Below are 15,991 nucleotides of genomic sequence, written 5' to 3'. Positions count from 1 at the left end.
CATTAAAATTATTTCAATTTCTTCTATAATCCTTCTCAACACACAGCACTCCAGACAGCCATTACTACAAAATATGGAAACTGGCAAGTGAGATGAACCCTATTTGCATTACCAGCAGTTTGACCACTCAACTGGTATAATTTTTTTTAAAAATGGAGTTCAGAATATGTGGCAGGCATTGAGTTAAAGGCTGGAAAAACAAGATTGGAACTGTCCCTATTCTCATCCACAGAATACATGAAAGGCACTCATTGCTTTTTTTTTTAATCTGCCACGTCATTCATGTCACTGTGGCTTAAACGGCAGCCTGCAGGGAACTGAAGGCCCCAGTTATACGCAAGAACGTGCTCTGGTACAGCAGCTTAGCACTGACACCACGCTCAGGCGTGGCTCAAAGGCAGCAGCTTCACTAAATACTTTTTAAATGAAAGAATAATTTCACTCCTCTGATGAGAGTAAATGTTTTAGTTTCTCCACTATGCTACACCTAAGAAATAAAAAATACCATGCCCTGCACTTCCTCGAGGAATTTTAAATCTGGCTGTGAAGATAAGCCTGACAGGAAGTATACCTACATGCTAATGACAAACTTTACAGATACCAACCGTAACTTTTATACCCAACTGTACTCAGCTGGGAGATGGACAGTATAAGCTCTAAACTCAGCTCTGACATCACTATCAAAGTATTTTTTAATCTCCTCTTCTGCAGTTTCCCTCAGAATCAATTTCATCAAAAATAAAGTAAAAAAAAAAAAAACTTTCATTAGTTTATAGTCAAACCTCATTTTTAAACCAGGAGTTGTGCTGCTTCATTTAATCCCCAAAGTTGATCTTACATTTATTTTTCTATTCCACAAAATCTAATAAGTAATCAAGATTTATTCACACCTAAGATCTTCCCAAAACAACATCCTGCAATTCTTGAAAGAATTTCAAAACAATTCCCAAAATGTTCTGGACAATGGGACCAAGACCCCTTCCAAAAATTACTCTGACTATGACACCTTTACATAGGTAAACTTAAGTAGCAAGACAAGGCAACAGAGTCCTTTCATTCAAATATAAGCTACCTTTTCCCAATGTGTAACATTATCACCTGGGAGTACTCAGTAAATGTCACATATATAGATCAGAAAATTAAGTGTTGAAGTTCTATGGAAAAGACTCGTAGTTCACTATTTTTCCCCAACCTGCACAAAAGTAAACTAGACTTTTTGCCATTTACTTAGGGCACATGGAGGCACAGATCAGAAGCTGAAGTACAAAGCCATTAGTCAGAGAAGACAAAAGTTCAAAATGGGTAGCAGGGGGAGGTCTCAGTGCACACGAGAAACCAGAAGGGTAAATGCAACTATGTCCTGATGGGTCAGAGTTCACTTAAAAGGCCTAAGAGTGGGTTTGCCAACAGTGAACAAACTGGTAAGATTTCGCGTAGCCCAGGTATCCATACCTGTAAATTTTAGGAGTATCACAAATCCTTTTCATGGTCTTCCTCTAAAAAGTTACTTTATCCAGTATAAATTTTGAAATGTAAATATTAGAATACTAATGTAACTCGAATAGCAGTCCTCATAGCCCTGTAAGCCCAATAAAGGCAAGGGTCTATTTTCGGTTTACTGACCTCAGGAAATACCTGGCACATCACGGGAATGCCTAAGAATTTCTTGAACGAATACTAGTGCATCTGTATATTCTCTTAAAAATAACTTCTATTATTGACTATCTAGTAACCATAAATTCTATTAACAGTAACTGCTTATCTTACTGTCTGAGGTACTATGCTAGGAGATTCTTTATCTTTGCTCAATGTTTTATTCCCCACGACATCCTTTAAGACAGTATTTAAGTCCTCATTAGAGAAATGAGGAAGCTGAGGCTTAGAGCTGAACTATGCTGTCCAAGGTTACACCATAATTGGCAGAGCTTGAATTAAAACAAAGATGTGTGTGGTTTTTCAAACTTGAAAGATAATAATAAAATTGAGAGGTACAAATTAAAATAAACTACACATGTATGTATGTACTCACCAAATCCTTGAATGTAGAAATCTAAAGTTGAGGCAATCTTAGAGGCAAATTAATAAAGAATTCTATTTCTCACCAAAAAAAATTAAAAAACCTGTTGTCATCGAGTCTATTCTGACTCATAGCCACTCTATAGGATAGAGCAGAACTGCCCCATAGAGTTTCCAAGCAGCACCTGATGAATTCAAACTGCTGACCTTTTGGTTAACAGATGTAGCCCTTAACCATTACACCACCAGGGTTTCTTAAAGACAATTTAATAAAGAATTCTATTTCTTACAATGAACAGTAAAGTGTGGATCTCATTACTCTAAGTAACAGTACCAAAAGAATATGAAAATAGTATGAAGAACCATTTACCTAAACTGACCAGCTTACATACTTAATCTTTTAAGGTTGATGTCACTAGATAAAAGCATTCAACGCCATAAAATGTCATCTGATGCTGCTAACTGGATGAGATAAATCCTAAGTCTGACCTTGCATAGCAGTTCTCATTATTGTATTTTTCATCAATAAATTTTCATGTTTAGAAATTAATCTGTGATCACACGTAATACCAAACGTGAATAAGCATTTCAATTTTATTTAACACTGAAACGAAACAGTCTTAAAATGACTATATAATTCACCTTTATATAACACAGTATTTAAAAACTGCAAAACATTTATCACAAACACATGGTTATAGAACTGCATACCCAAAATGGCTGCATCATCAACCCGACTACTAAGCACTTCTACTCATTTAAGCAAGCCACAGCCTTTTTCGGAAAGCTTTCGGATGTTAACGGCGGCTCTGCATCTTCTTCCATCTTAGTGTCTTCTGAACTGGTTCAGGTTGCTGAGCACCCAGGCGCCCGGGGTGACGGTGGATGTAAAAATCACCACCAGTCCCACGGTGGCCTCCTGAACGACGAAAGGCATGGTTAGTGAGGATGGCTTCCTGGCACGGTTCCCCGCTGCACAAGAAAAACTGCTCAAAACTTTCTGAAAAATTTCATCAGTTGTCTAACAAAACGGGGCCTGGTGAAATCTAAAAAGCAAAAATTCGATTCCTAGATGACCCGAGTGGATTCGCTAAAAAAAAAAAAAAAAAAACTCATTTTTCTCCTAACGGTCCCTCAGTTCCGACCTTTGAAATGTGCAACACAGATGCTGCCCAGGCTGTCCCTGTTTGGGGCAACACGAGCGCTCTGAGCAATGGCGAGGGCGTCAGAGGAAGCCGAACGATTCACTGAGGTAAAACCACGGCTCTGCCCCCCGCTCTTCGTGCCCATTTTGGGCAACGACGACGGCGGCCCGAGGCCTGCCCGGCTCTGAGGCCCGCGCCCTCCTCGCCTGCTTCCCGCCCAGTCCCCCGATGGCGGCCCCGCGCCCTCAGGAGGCCCTTCGGGCCCGGCGGCCTGGTTCCCCCGCGAGGCCCGCGGCCCCATCTGCGCCCTCCGCCCCGCCGTCGGTCGCCCCCGCTCGGCCACGCGCTCCCCGCTACAGGCGTCGCGGGGCCTCTACTCACCACGCCCGACGTGGGCTGGCGGCGGGGATCCGAGTGGGTGAGGCGACGGTGGGTCCGCAGGCCAAGGAGGACCACGCGGCGGCCGGGGAGCAGACAGAGCACCCGTAGACGGGGCATGGCGCGGCGGCGACAGAGGCGAGCGCGGAGAGCTAAGGCGAAGCGACGAGAGGCAAAGGCGAAGTGCAGCGAGGCGCAGCTCCAGGGCGGGCGGGCGAGGGGGATGGTCTGCGCAGGCGCCGGGGCCGCAGGGGGCCGCCGGTTTCCCGCTTTCCACAGCCCTGCCGGCCCCGCCCCCGCCACGCCCTTCCGCTCGGGGCCCTGTTCAGCCCCGCCCCCCCTTTTACCCTCCCAGGTGGTGGGCACCGTCCATCTTGCCTCCTAGATCCCAAAAGAAAAACCAACAAACCAAACCCCAGTGCCGTCGAGTCGATTAGGACTCATAGCGACCCTATAGGACAGAGTAGAACTGTCCCATAGAGTTTCCAAGGAGCACCTGGTGGATTCAAACTGCCGACCTTTTTGGTGAGCAGCCGGTAGGACTTAACCTCTATGCCACCAGGGTTTCCTGCTGGATCCCTAGGCCCAGCTTTCTACCCTCTTGCACGCTGCCCTTTTTCCTGCCAGTCCTGCCCAACTCCGACCCCAAACCAAGGCTTGGAACCAGTTCTTCTCGGTTCAATCATGGCCGAGGAAGCGACATCGGAGCTGACCTGAATTTTTAAAATTTGGGTGAACCTGAACTATAACCGGAATGGGAAAAATTATGGGTCAAAGCCCTGCTAGAAACTTACTCTTCTTAGAAAGCAACAGCAGCTTATGTGTTGCATAGCAATCACATCTCTTGCCTATTGGATTTTGGGCAGTCAGAAACAGTGGTGCCCCACTCAAAGATGGTACCACACGGCTTTGAATGTGTGTTCACTGCTCAGTCCTGGCTATAGTCCAATCTCACACATCAGGATCCTGAGAGGGCTCACTACCCCTCTCCGGCGTCTCCCATGCCAGGGCTTTGACTTGTAATTTTACCCATTCCGGTGATGGTTTCAGATCACCCAAACTTTAAAACTTCAGGTCTGTTTTGGTTTCACTTCGTTTGCCGTGACTGAACTGGTTCCAGCCGGTTGGAAACCCTGCCCCAAACCCAGTACCTTTTTTGATTTTCTATTAGATAGGATGAGGAGGAACTCAGCACCTCCTCACTTTCCGTCATCGTTCCTCCCCTCCTGTACTTCCCCACATCGCATTACTTGTCATTGGCGGGGCTTATAGCATTTATACTGCTTTCTGATTTAATGTCCATATATTGTCTATAGGTTAATTCTTAACGTAAAAAGCCGAGGGCAAGTATTTGTAAAATGCTGATGATGTAAAAACTATTCATCGTAGAATCAAATAGAATGCTTGGATTAGTAAAGAAAATTGTAATTACGTCACTAAATTTTTGTATCTTTTGAAAGAAAAAAAGAACATATCGTGATGTTTAGATTTAATATTATAATAAACGTTTACCTGCTCTCTAAGATTTTCAGGTTTCTTCACACTATTTGCTTTTCAGTCCTGTTCCTCAGCTAACATTCTGGAATTTCTTTTGATTGCCCTGTTTCAGACGTCTGATTTCGTGATTCTTACATTCCTGTTTCATTTTGCTATAGTATATCCTTAAGCAATTCTTTCAGGAAGAGCTGGTGGGTGATAAAGTTCCCCAGTCCTTGGAAGTCAAAAAATCTTTTACTCCGTAGTTAAATGCTGAGCCTGGGTGGCGCAAGCAGTTTGCAATCAGCTATTAACAGAAGGGTTGGCGGTTGGAACCCACCTAGCGGATCCATGGACCAAAGGTCTGATGACCTGCTTCCGTGAAGATTACAGCCAACAAAACCCTATGAAGCAGTTCTACTCTGTAATACATGGGTCGCCATGAGTCAGGGGCCAACTGTACGGCAACTAACATCAACAACTTAAATGCTAATTTGACCGGTATAGTGGATCAAATGGTGGATATCTTTGCGTCCTAAGCACTTATGTGACATTGGGAGAAAGAGTCTTTGCAGATATAAATCAAGTTAAGAATCTTGAGATGAGATCATCCTGGTTTATCTAGGTGAGCCTTAAATCCAATGATAAAAACCAAAAAACCCTTTACCATCGAATAGATTCTGACTCAGGTATTCAAAGTAACTGTATAGGATAGAGTAGAACTGCCCCCATAGAGTTTCCAAGGTTGTAAGTCTTTTCAGAAGTAGACTGCCACATCTTTCTTCCACAGAGTGGCTGGTGGGTTCAAATCGCCAACCTTTCAGTCAGCAGCTAGCTGTGCCACCAGGGCTTCTTAAATCCAATAATAAATATCTTTATAAGCAACACACAGAGAAGAGACACCACAGAAGAGGAGACGATGTAATCACCAAAAAAACAAACAAACCCATTGCTGTCAAGTCAATTCCAACTTATTGCAACCCTGTAATGGGTCGCTATGAGTTGGAATCTACTCGAAGGCACTGGGTTTTTTTTATAAGGCAGAGTAAAGCTACCCCATAGGGTTTCCAAGGAGTGACTGGTGGATTCAAACTGCCAATCTTTTGGTTAGCAGCTGAGCTTTTAACCACTACACAACACCAGTGTGATCACAGAGGCAGAAATTGAAGTAATGTGGCGATAAACTGAGGAATGCGTGGAGCCACCAGAAGCTGAAAAAGCCAAGGAACAGAATCTTCCCTAGACTCTCTGGAGGGAGTGCTCCCTGCTACACCTTGATTTCAGGCTTCAGGTCTCCAGAACCGTGAGAGAATAAATTTATATTGTTTTAAGCCATCCAGTTTGTGGTAATTTGTTACAGCAACCTAGGAAACTGATACAACTGGTTGTAGAACTTTAGGTTCAAAATCATTTTCCTTCAGAATCTTAAAGACATTTGTGATGGTTAAGATTGTGTGTCAACTTGGCTGGGCCATGATTCTCAGTGTTTATATGTGATCACTCCCATGATGGAATCTGCTGTGAGTAGTCAGTTGAAGGAGAGTTTCCTTGGGGGTGTGGCTTGCATCCGAATATAAGCAGACATTCTGGCTTTCTGCTTGCTCTGGACCCTGCAGCTGCCTCCTGTTCACCTGACCTCCAGTTCTTGGGGCTTGAGCTATCAGCTTATCTGCCAATCTTAGGATTCTTAGATCTTCACAGCCTGTGAGCAGGAGCCCAGTCCTCCAACTTGCCCATCTTGGGTTCGACAGCCCCTGTGGCTCTGTGAATCTAGAGAAGCCTCTACCTAATCCATGGACTTGGGACATTCAAGCCTCTACAATCACAATGAGCCGTTTCCTTGGTATAAATCTCTACACATATATGTATATATTTTATTGGTTTTGCTTCTCTAGAGAACCCAGCCTACAAAAGTATTGTTCCCTTGTTTTGTAGCATCTAATTTAACTGATAAGAACTGTGATAATACAGTTTTCAATTTGAAGACTCAGATCTTTCTTTAGCTCTAGAAAATATACTTCTATTACTTATTTTCTTCTGTTTTCTTTATTCTCAATCCGAAACTCCTACTAGATGTACATTGATTCTCTTTAGTGGTTCTTCTGTGTCTTTCAATTTTTCTCTCACTGTTTATCTTTTTAGCACCTTGTACTGTATCCTGGAAGAGTTCCTTGACTTTTTCTTCTAGCCCTTCTGTTGAATTTTGCATTTTAGAATTACACTTCTAAGATTTTTGTTTCTTTTAGAGTCACCTGGTCATATTTTATAGGTGCATGATCACCTCATATTTCTCTGGGAATATTAATTTGAACTTCTTTTTAAGTTCTTCTCTGTTCCCTGATCTCTGTTTCCTCTAGGATAAGTTTTGGCCCACTAGCTTTGCTTAAGTATCTTATTACCTTCGGTTGTCCTTTCATGCTTATGAACAATGAGAGACCAGGTGAATTACTTGGGTTTCTTTTCTATTGACAATGTCTCCCCAGAATGAAAATTCTGATCACATGTTCTATGTGTATGGTTTGATTATATCAACTGACAGGCAAGCAGGTATCCTCTCTCAACTACCGCGCTCCCTGGCCATGCCAAAGTGATTAAGGTTCTACTCTAGGTTTCTCAACTTCTGCTCTGCCAGCACAAGAAATAATGCCATTTCTTTAGAGGAATTTCTCTAGCTTTAGCCCAGAACAAACTCTGCCAAATATGCACGAGTTTGGAGGAGGAGCAGCTGACCCACACATCCTTTGCACTGACTGTTCTTCCATCTGTCACCTTGAACTTCTGCCCTTCTTCCCACTCCAGCTTGTTGTAGCTGTCAGTTTAAGTGTCCAGGTTGGAGGCCCTCTGTTGTGAAAAGCTTCTCCCTTATCCTCTGCAGCCTCCTGTGTGCTCAGAACTATGACTCCATATTCCCTGCTTTACCTATCAATAAAACCTTATCCATCTTCAGTCTTACAGAAACTCACCAAAATCTTTGAATCACTGGTGTACTGTTGCTCATCTACTTATTTCACTTGTGGATTCATTTCCTCTTGTGCTTCTTTACTGCCATTGTAATTGGTTTTCAGGAAGAAGGACTAGTAAACACAGGTGGGTGCCCTACTTGAATCACTGGTGATGTGAAATCATTAGAAGCTCTAAGCAGGGACCTGTGGTCTGGTTTCCATTTTTCGAAGATCACCCTGGCTGCTGTGTGCCAGGGTGAGAGGCTATTGCAGTAGTCAGTACCGACTAACCACATATGGCTCCTGAACCCTTGAAATGTGGCTAATACCACTGAAGAATTGAATTTTTTATATTATTTAGTTTTATTTCATTTTAATTAAAAATTGATATTTGATTCAGTTACTGGAAGACTTTTAAGTGTGATTGGAACAACTTGCATATGCAAATCTACTTTTTCAACTGTAAATTTTACGAAATCTAGATACAGATGGCTGTCGCAATGGGCTCAAACATAGCAATGATTATGAGGATGGCACATGACCGGGCAGCGTTCTGTTCTTTTGTACGTAGGGTTTCTATGAGTTGGAACGGACTCAACGGCACCTAACAGCAACAACAAATACAGATGAAGTATTTCTGATGAAACTACTATTCAAATTAAAATATGACTATATTTATGAAATACAAAGACTTAATAAGAAAAAATAATGTGAAATATTAATAAGTTTTTATACTGATTACCATATTTTTACACAAATAATAGCACCTTCTACATTTGTTTGCCAACCACTCCCTCCCCCAGTGAGGTATTTTCATAAGTGTGCTAAAAAAAATTAGCGTGGGGTGCTTATGAAAATACCTCGTGGGGGAGGAAGCGGTTGGCAAACAAATGTAGAAGGCACACGATATTTGAGTAAAGATATGGTATATGTTGAAATTAATGCTTTGGATATATTTGGTTAAATAAAATACCCACTGACACCCACTGCCCACAAGTCAATTCTAACTCATACTGACCCTACAGGACAGAGTAGAACTGCCCCATAGGGTTTCCAAGGCTGTAATCTTTACAGAAGCAGACTGCCACATCTTTCTCTTATGGAGCATCTGGTGGGTTCAAACAGCCAACTTTTTGCTTAGCAGCCAAGCACTTAACCACTGTGCCACCAGGGCTCCTAAATAAAATATCCCATTAGAATAAATTGCATGTGTTTCTTTTTAGTTCTTTTAATGTGGCTACTAGCAAGTAAGTAAAGACGGCCCTGGTGGCACAATGGTTAAGCACTTGGCCGTTAACCGAAAGGTCAGCTGTTCAAACCCCCCCAGCATCTCTGGGGGAGAAAACATCTGGTGATCTGCTCCCGTAAAGATTACATTAGAAAACCCTATGGGACAGTTCTACCCTGTCCTATAGGGTCCCTATGAGTCAGAATCAAAGCCACAGCACACAAAAACAACTAGCAAGTTTGAATTTACAGACATGATTCAAATTGTATGTGCCTAGTACTCCTCTAAACACTTGACATATATTAATTCTCTTTATCCTCACAATGTCCCTGTGAGGTAAGTACTGTTATTATCCCTACTTACAGATGAAGAAACTGAGGCACAGAAAAATCAAGTTATGTTGCCATAGTTACATTAAGCGTTCACAACTTTTTTGTCTCAAATACCCAAAACCCAAACCCACTGCCATGGAGTCGATTCCAACTCTTAGCAAACCTATAGGACAGAGTAGAGCTGTCCCATAGGGATTCCAAGGCTGTAAATCTTTATGGATGCAGACTGCCACATCTTTCTCCCATGGAGCAGGACCCCCTTAAAGATTATTGTTAACTCCAAAGAGCTTTTGTTTTTTAAGGTTATTTGTTGTTGTTAATTGCTGTTATTATACCTATCAATATTTACTGTATTAGAAATCTTTAAAATATGTGTAACATGTTTAATGTGTATTTACCAATAAAATGTACTTATTAATTTATTTAAAAATAACAGTAACAAACCCATCACACACTAACATAACATTTTTATGAAATATAAATATGTTGTTGTTGGGTGCCACTGAGTAGATTCCAACTCATAGCAGTCTTATAGGAGAGAGGAGGACTACCCGTATAGTTTCCCAGCCTTTTGGTTAGCAAGTAAGTGCTTAACCACTGCTCCACTGGGGCAGCTTGAACTACAAATAAATTTTGCACAACAAGCCCGCAATGAGAAGAGTGCATTGTTCCACATTTTTTAATCTTTTTAACATCTGGCTTAATAGAAAATTAAACCACCTGGAGTCTCACATCTGATTTTGATTTCAGTCTGTTATAATATCACATCATTGAGCCCCTGGAAAACCCCACTGTACGCTCTTAAGATAATGAGAGTGAAAAAGGCAAACAACATTTTAGTATTATGAAAAAATTTTGTTTTTATTACAATAGATTTGACACTGTGGACTCCCTGAAAGAGTTTAGGGGATTCTTAGATGCCCCAGAAAAATAGTCTGAACACCACTCATTTACAGAATGAGTCCAATAACCAAAAATACCAAACCTGTTGCCATAGAGTGGATTCTGATTCATGGCAACCCCATGTGTTACAAAGTGGAACTGCATCATAGGGTTTTCTTGGCTGTACCCTGTGGAGAAGCAGATCACCAGTCCTTTCTTTCATAGGGCCACTGGGAGGGTTTGAACCGGCAACCTTTAGGTTAATAATTTAGCATAAACCGTTTGCACCACCCAGAGACCTTATAATGTGTCCTATAAGAACTGCTATTTTAGTACATCATCACCCCATTCCCTGGCCACAGTTGAATGGATGATGGGTGGGCTCCTCACTCAAATATTGGGCCAAAGAGCCCTTCTTCAGGGATGTTATGCTTGGGGCTGAAGGGCTGGAACTCAGTCTCTGTCGTAATGGTCAGTATAACTTGGGTGCCATGTTTTTTTCTGCCCTGTGGAGAAAGTCCTTCCATGGTGAGTGAATCATGAAGCCAAGCTGCTAAAAGAAGCAGAAAAGAGAGGAGGGAACACTCTTGACAGTGTTCAAGTCCCTGGCTCTCATTGTTCCTGAAGCTTGAACACTTTCCTGTCTTGAGTTCTGGGCCACCCCATCTTCTTGATAAGTCCTGTTTTGGACTTAAACTAGTTAGAACTTCATTTCCATCACTTGCAACCAAAAGAGTTTTAACTAATATTATGTTGTTAGGTGCCATGAAGTCAACTTTTGACTCAGCAACCCCATGTGACAGAGTGGAATTGCCCCATAGGATTTTCTAGGCTGTAATTTTTTTTCAATCTTTATGGAAGTAGATGTCTTGTGGAGTCGCTGAGTGGGTTTAAATCACCAGCTTTTCGGTTAGCAGCCGAGTGCTTAACCGTTGCACCATCAGGATTAGCCAAGTCTTTTATTCTCAGACTATTTTCCCTTTTAAATTAAAAAAAAAAAGTGACAAAAGTGCTGAAGCAAACTAAAAAAGCGCTCAATAGAAGACAAACCTGACTGAACTAATCCTAATCTTGAAAAGCTTAGAGGAGAGTGCAGTTGATGGAAGAACCAAAGGTTTTTCTCTGTGACAAAAACCCCCTCAAATTACTTTTGACAGTGTCAGTAAATGTGACTCCAGATTCAGCCACAGCACAGTTAAATTCCCTGCCACCCACCCCCACCCCAGGAGATAACACTTTTAGCTCCTCAAATTACCGGTACAAACAACCTTCCTCGGTTTAATTTCTCTAAGTTACAAAAGACTGGCAATGTTAACTCAAACCTCTACAATTTTCAATAAAAGGCTTAGTGGGCCCTCGCTTCAATCTATTCCCAGTGACCTGCTACGAAGGACCTTCCTTCTGCTGTTATATAAAAGGGCATAATTAGAGCTACAACCTGGATATCAGGTTTTTTTTAAGCTCTATGTATACAATGAATAAGGAAGACACTCTTGCTCATTTACCTCTTTTTAATGTGATTTTTATAAATGTTCACGCTCTAAATAAACTGATTTTAGAAATCAGTTCTAGACAATTATATAATGAATCAAGACTGCAATACCTCAGGCCCAAACACCTTGAATTCTCTCCTCTCTAGAGAAACACAGTTAATTACTGTTAAAGAATCAGAGGACTTTGAGGAAGGCAGTGCCTGTCTTTGTGTCTACCTTTGCAACTGAATGACCTTCATGACAGAGAAACTCAGATAAGCACGCAGCAAGGGTAGAAGAGCTGCAAAGGTGGAAAAAAACACTCAAGTTATGCAACTGGTAATGTCAGTAACACACTTTTGAATTGCAAGCACAATGGTAATATAAGATCCAACAAAAGCTGCAGCCCATTATTACAAAGAATCCTGAGAAAGAATTGCCCTTAGGCAGTTCAAAAAATAATCTTGGTGTTCCAAGTTCAGTGTTCTTAGATGTGTAACATTATCAAAAAAAAAAAAAGTTTTTTCAAAAAAATTAGATATGATGAAAATAGTTGTAATTTTCTTAAATCACCTTTTAGTTTTAAAATTTGACATTTCTCTTTCTCTCCTGAACTCCATCTAGAAATTCCTCAATAGATATCTGTTATGCTGAAGTGAAAAGATATTGGCCAAGAACCAAAAGATTAAAGGTCAGATCCCAGCTCTATCATTTATTAGCTGCATAACCTGAGATAAATAAAAAAATTTTTTTTTTTAAGGGGGGTATAATAATATTTCTCTTACAGTGGTGATGGAGTCCCTGTGTGGTGCAAACACTTAACGCGATCACCTGCTAACCAAAAGGTTGGAGGTTGAAGTCCACCCAGAGGTGCTTTAGAATAAGGGGCTGATGATCTACTTCCAGAAAAACCGGCCATTGAAAACCCTATGGAGAGAGGCGTAACCGACGTGGTACCCGAGACAGACGCGTCAAGCTGCCCCTCTGCAGCAAAGACCTGAAAAACTAAGTAAAACAGATACAAACATCAGTCCTGGAACACTAAGCACCAAATGAAGGGATAAAGAACTAGATCAAACACTGAATGGAAAAAAAAACTGAAGGAAAACAGAATGAGGAGAGATACAGAGTGGAGGTCCCCTGCCAACTAACATGGCACAGTGTCACCATCTTGGAGCACAGCTAGCAACAACCTCAGACAGGGAGTACGGGAAGGCAACTTCACAAAGCTCCCAACAGGAGACAGAGCATCCATAACCAGAGAAACATGCTTTCTCACCCCTCACTCTTTTGACCCATACACCACCCCCACCTTTCCTGACCGGCTATGTCATTCCACTTGGCTAAAGACACCCTGGGCCCACCGTTCCTGCGCCCACAAGCTCCTGCCATGCCTTTTTCCCCCTTCTTCCTTTTCTTTCTCTCTCCCACCTAGCCCCATATACCACCTCCCCCGCTTCCCGCTGGGACACACTGCACTACTATGGCTAGAGAGCTGTACACCACCTCTGCCCCCTTCCTGCTGGCTCCCAGGTCTGGCCCACCTAGACAAGGTAGTGAGAGCTATAGTGCCCACAGATGAGCAAGCAGCAAAGCATGCCTGGCCCACACACCCTGACATATCAAAACAAAACAAGGAAGCAGGACTGCAACAAAGGAACACACAATCAATAAATACAGAAAATAATACCTTAATGTCTCAGCGACAGTGGACAATATCAAAACAAAAAAGCAGGACAAAATGGCTCCAGCCAGTGATCAAAATAAAGAATCAGATGACCTTCCAGTAGAGGACATTCAGGCAGCTGACAGGCACATGAGGAAATGCTCATGATCGTTAGCCATTAGAGAAATGCAAATCAAAACTACAACAAAATACCATATCACCTCGACATTACCGGCACAAATCAAAAAACAGAACATAACAAAAGTTGGAGAGTTTGCAGGCAGATTGGAACTCGTATGCGCTGCTGGGGAGAATGTAAAATGGTACAACCACTAAGGAAAGCAATATGGTGCCTCCTAAAAAACTAGAAATAGAAATACCATAAAATCCAGCAATCCCACTCCTAAGAATATATCCTAGAGAAATAAGAGCTGTCACATGAATAGATATATGCATACCCATGTTCATTGCAGCATTATTCACAATAGCAAAAAGATGAAAGCAACATAAGTGCTCATCAACAGATGAATGGATAAACAAACTATGATACACGCAATGGATTACTACCTGACAATAAAGAACAATGATGACTCCTCAATGTGATAGTTAAGATTGTGTTTCAACTGGCGGGGCTATGATGCTCAGCATTTTGGCAGTTGTATAATGTTGTGATCGCTTGCCTGTTGAAATTTGATATGTGCTCACCCCTATGATGGAATCTGCTGAGTGGTACCAGTGGGGGCGGGGCTTGTGTTGGCTCACCACCCACCTCGGCCTTCATCTCTCCACCTTCCACCTCCTACTTCCTTCCTGCTCACCTTGCCAAGGTTTTTGGCTTGTTCTGGATCCTGCAGCTGCCTCTTGTTCGTCTGACCTCTGGTTCTTGGAACTTGAGCTAGCAGCTTACCTGCCGATCTTGGGTTTGCCAGCCCCTGAAGCTACATGAATCAGGAGAACCCCTATCCTGATCCATGGACTTCAGACATCCAGCCTCTATAATCACGTGAGCTGTTTCCTTGAAATAAATCTCTCTCTGTATATATATGTATTTATACACTTTACTGTTTTTGCTTCTCTAGAGAACCCAGCCTAAGACACTCAAAATATCTTACAACATAGATGTATCTGGAAAGCATTATGCTGAATGAAATAAGTAAATCACAAAAAGACAAATATTGTATGAGACCATTATTATAAAAACCCAAGAAAAGGTTTGCCTACACACAGTAAAATAATCTTTGATAGCTACAAGGGAAGGGAGAAATGGGAAGGGGAAACCACTAACTAGATAGTAGACAAGTGTTAACTTTGGTGTATGGAAAGACAATACACGATATAGGGGAAGTGAGCGCAACTTGACCAAGGCAAAGCCATAGAAGCTTCCTAGATACATCCAAACACCTTGAGGGACTGAGTTAATGGGGCTGAGGGCTGGGGACCATGGTCTTGGAGGACATCTAGGTCAATTAGCATAACATAGTTCATAAAGAAAATGTTTTACATCTTACTTTGGTGAGCAGCACCTGCAGTCTTAAAAGTTTTCAAGTGGCCATCTACAATACCTCTGTTGGTCCCATCACAGTCGGAGCAAAGGAGAATGAAAAAAAACAAAGATGCAAGGAAAATACCAGTCCAAAGGACTGACATACTACATGAGCCACAGGCTTCACCAGCCTGAGCCCAGAAGAACTAGATGGTGCCCAGCTACCACCATTGAACGCGTTGGTGGGGGTCATAGTAAAGGATTCCAGACAGAGTGGCAGAAAAATGTGGAACAAAATTCAAATTCACAAAATAAGACCAGACTTACTAGTCTGACGGAGACTGGAGGATCCTCCAAGACTATGGCCCCCGGACACCCTGCTAACTCAGAACTGAAGCCACTCCTTTCAGCCAAGGACTAGATAGGCCTGTAGAATAAAAAATAACACAAGTGAGGAACATGCTTCTCAATCAAATATATGAGACCAAATGAGCAACACCTGTCCAAGGGCAAAGATGAGAAGGCAGAAAGGTATAGGAAACATGGACGAATGGACACAGGGAACCTGGGGTATAAAGGGAAAGGGGGAGAGTGCTGACACTTTGTGGGGATTGCAACCAATGTCACAAAACAATTTGTGTATAAATTTTTGAATGAGAAGCTAATTTGCACTGTAAACTTTCACCTAAAACACAATAAAAGAAAACCCCATAGAGCACCTGATATACTTGAGGTCACCATGAGTCAGAATTGACTCAATGGCAACTGGTTTAGAGTACTGACGTGTAAATTAAATGAGATAATATTTGTATCATGTAAGATTACTTTGGATGAATGTTAAAACCTAATAGGAAAGGAAATTGATTGGTTCACATAATTGAAAAGGCCAGAGGCAGCACTGATTCCAGGTGAAGCTTGATTCAGCATCCCTGATGATACCACCAGGGACTTGATTTTCTCTTGGTCTTCTT

At 42.0% G+C, this 15,991-nt stretch overlaps 1 non-coding gene across 1 annotated transcript; it reads right to left on the bottom strand.

Moving 5' to 3' along the window:
* Positions 1–280: 280 nt before the first annotated feature.
* LOC126084865 (small nucleolar RNA SNORA76) lies at positions 281–404 on the bottom strand. The gene has a single exon (XR_007519099.1). It is a non-coding gene; the product is annotated as a small nucleolar RNA SNORA76 (small nucleolar RNA).
* Between the last annotated feature and the right edge of the window lie 15,587 nt (positions 405–15,991).

This window comes from Elephas maximus, chromosome 10, assembly GCF_024166365.1.
Source record: "Elephas maximus indicus isolate mEleMax1 chromosome 10, mEleMax1 primary haplotype, whole genome shotgun sequence".
NCBI classification, from domain to species: domain Eukaryota; kingdom Metazoa; phylum Chordata; class Mammalia; order Proboscidea; family Elephantidae; genus Elephas; species Elephas maximus.
The sequence above is the reverse complement of the archived record's forward strand: the minus strand, read 5'-3'. Positions and strand labels throughout refer to the sequence as shown.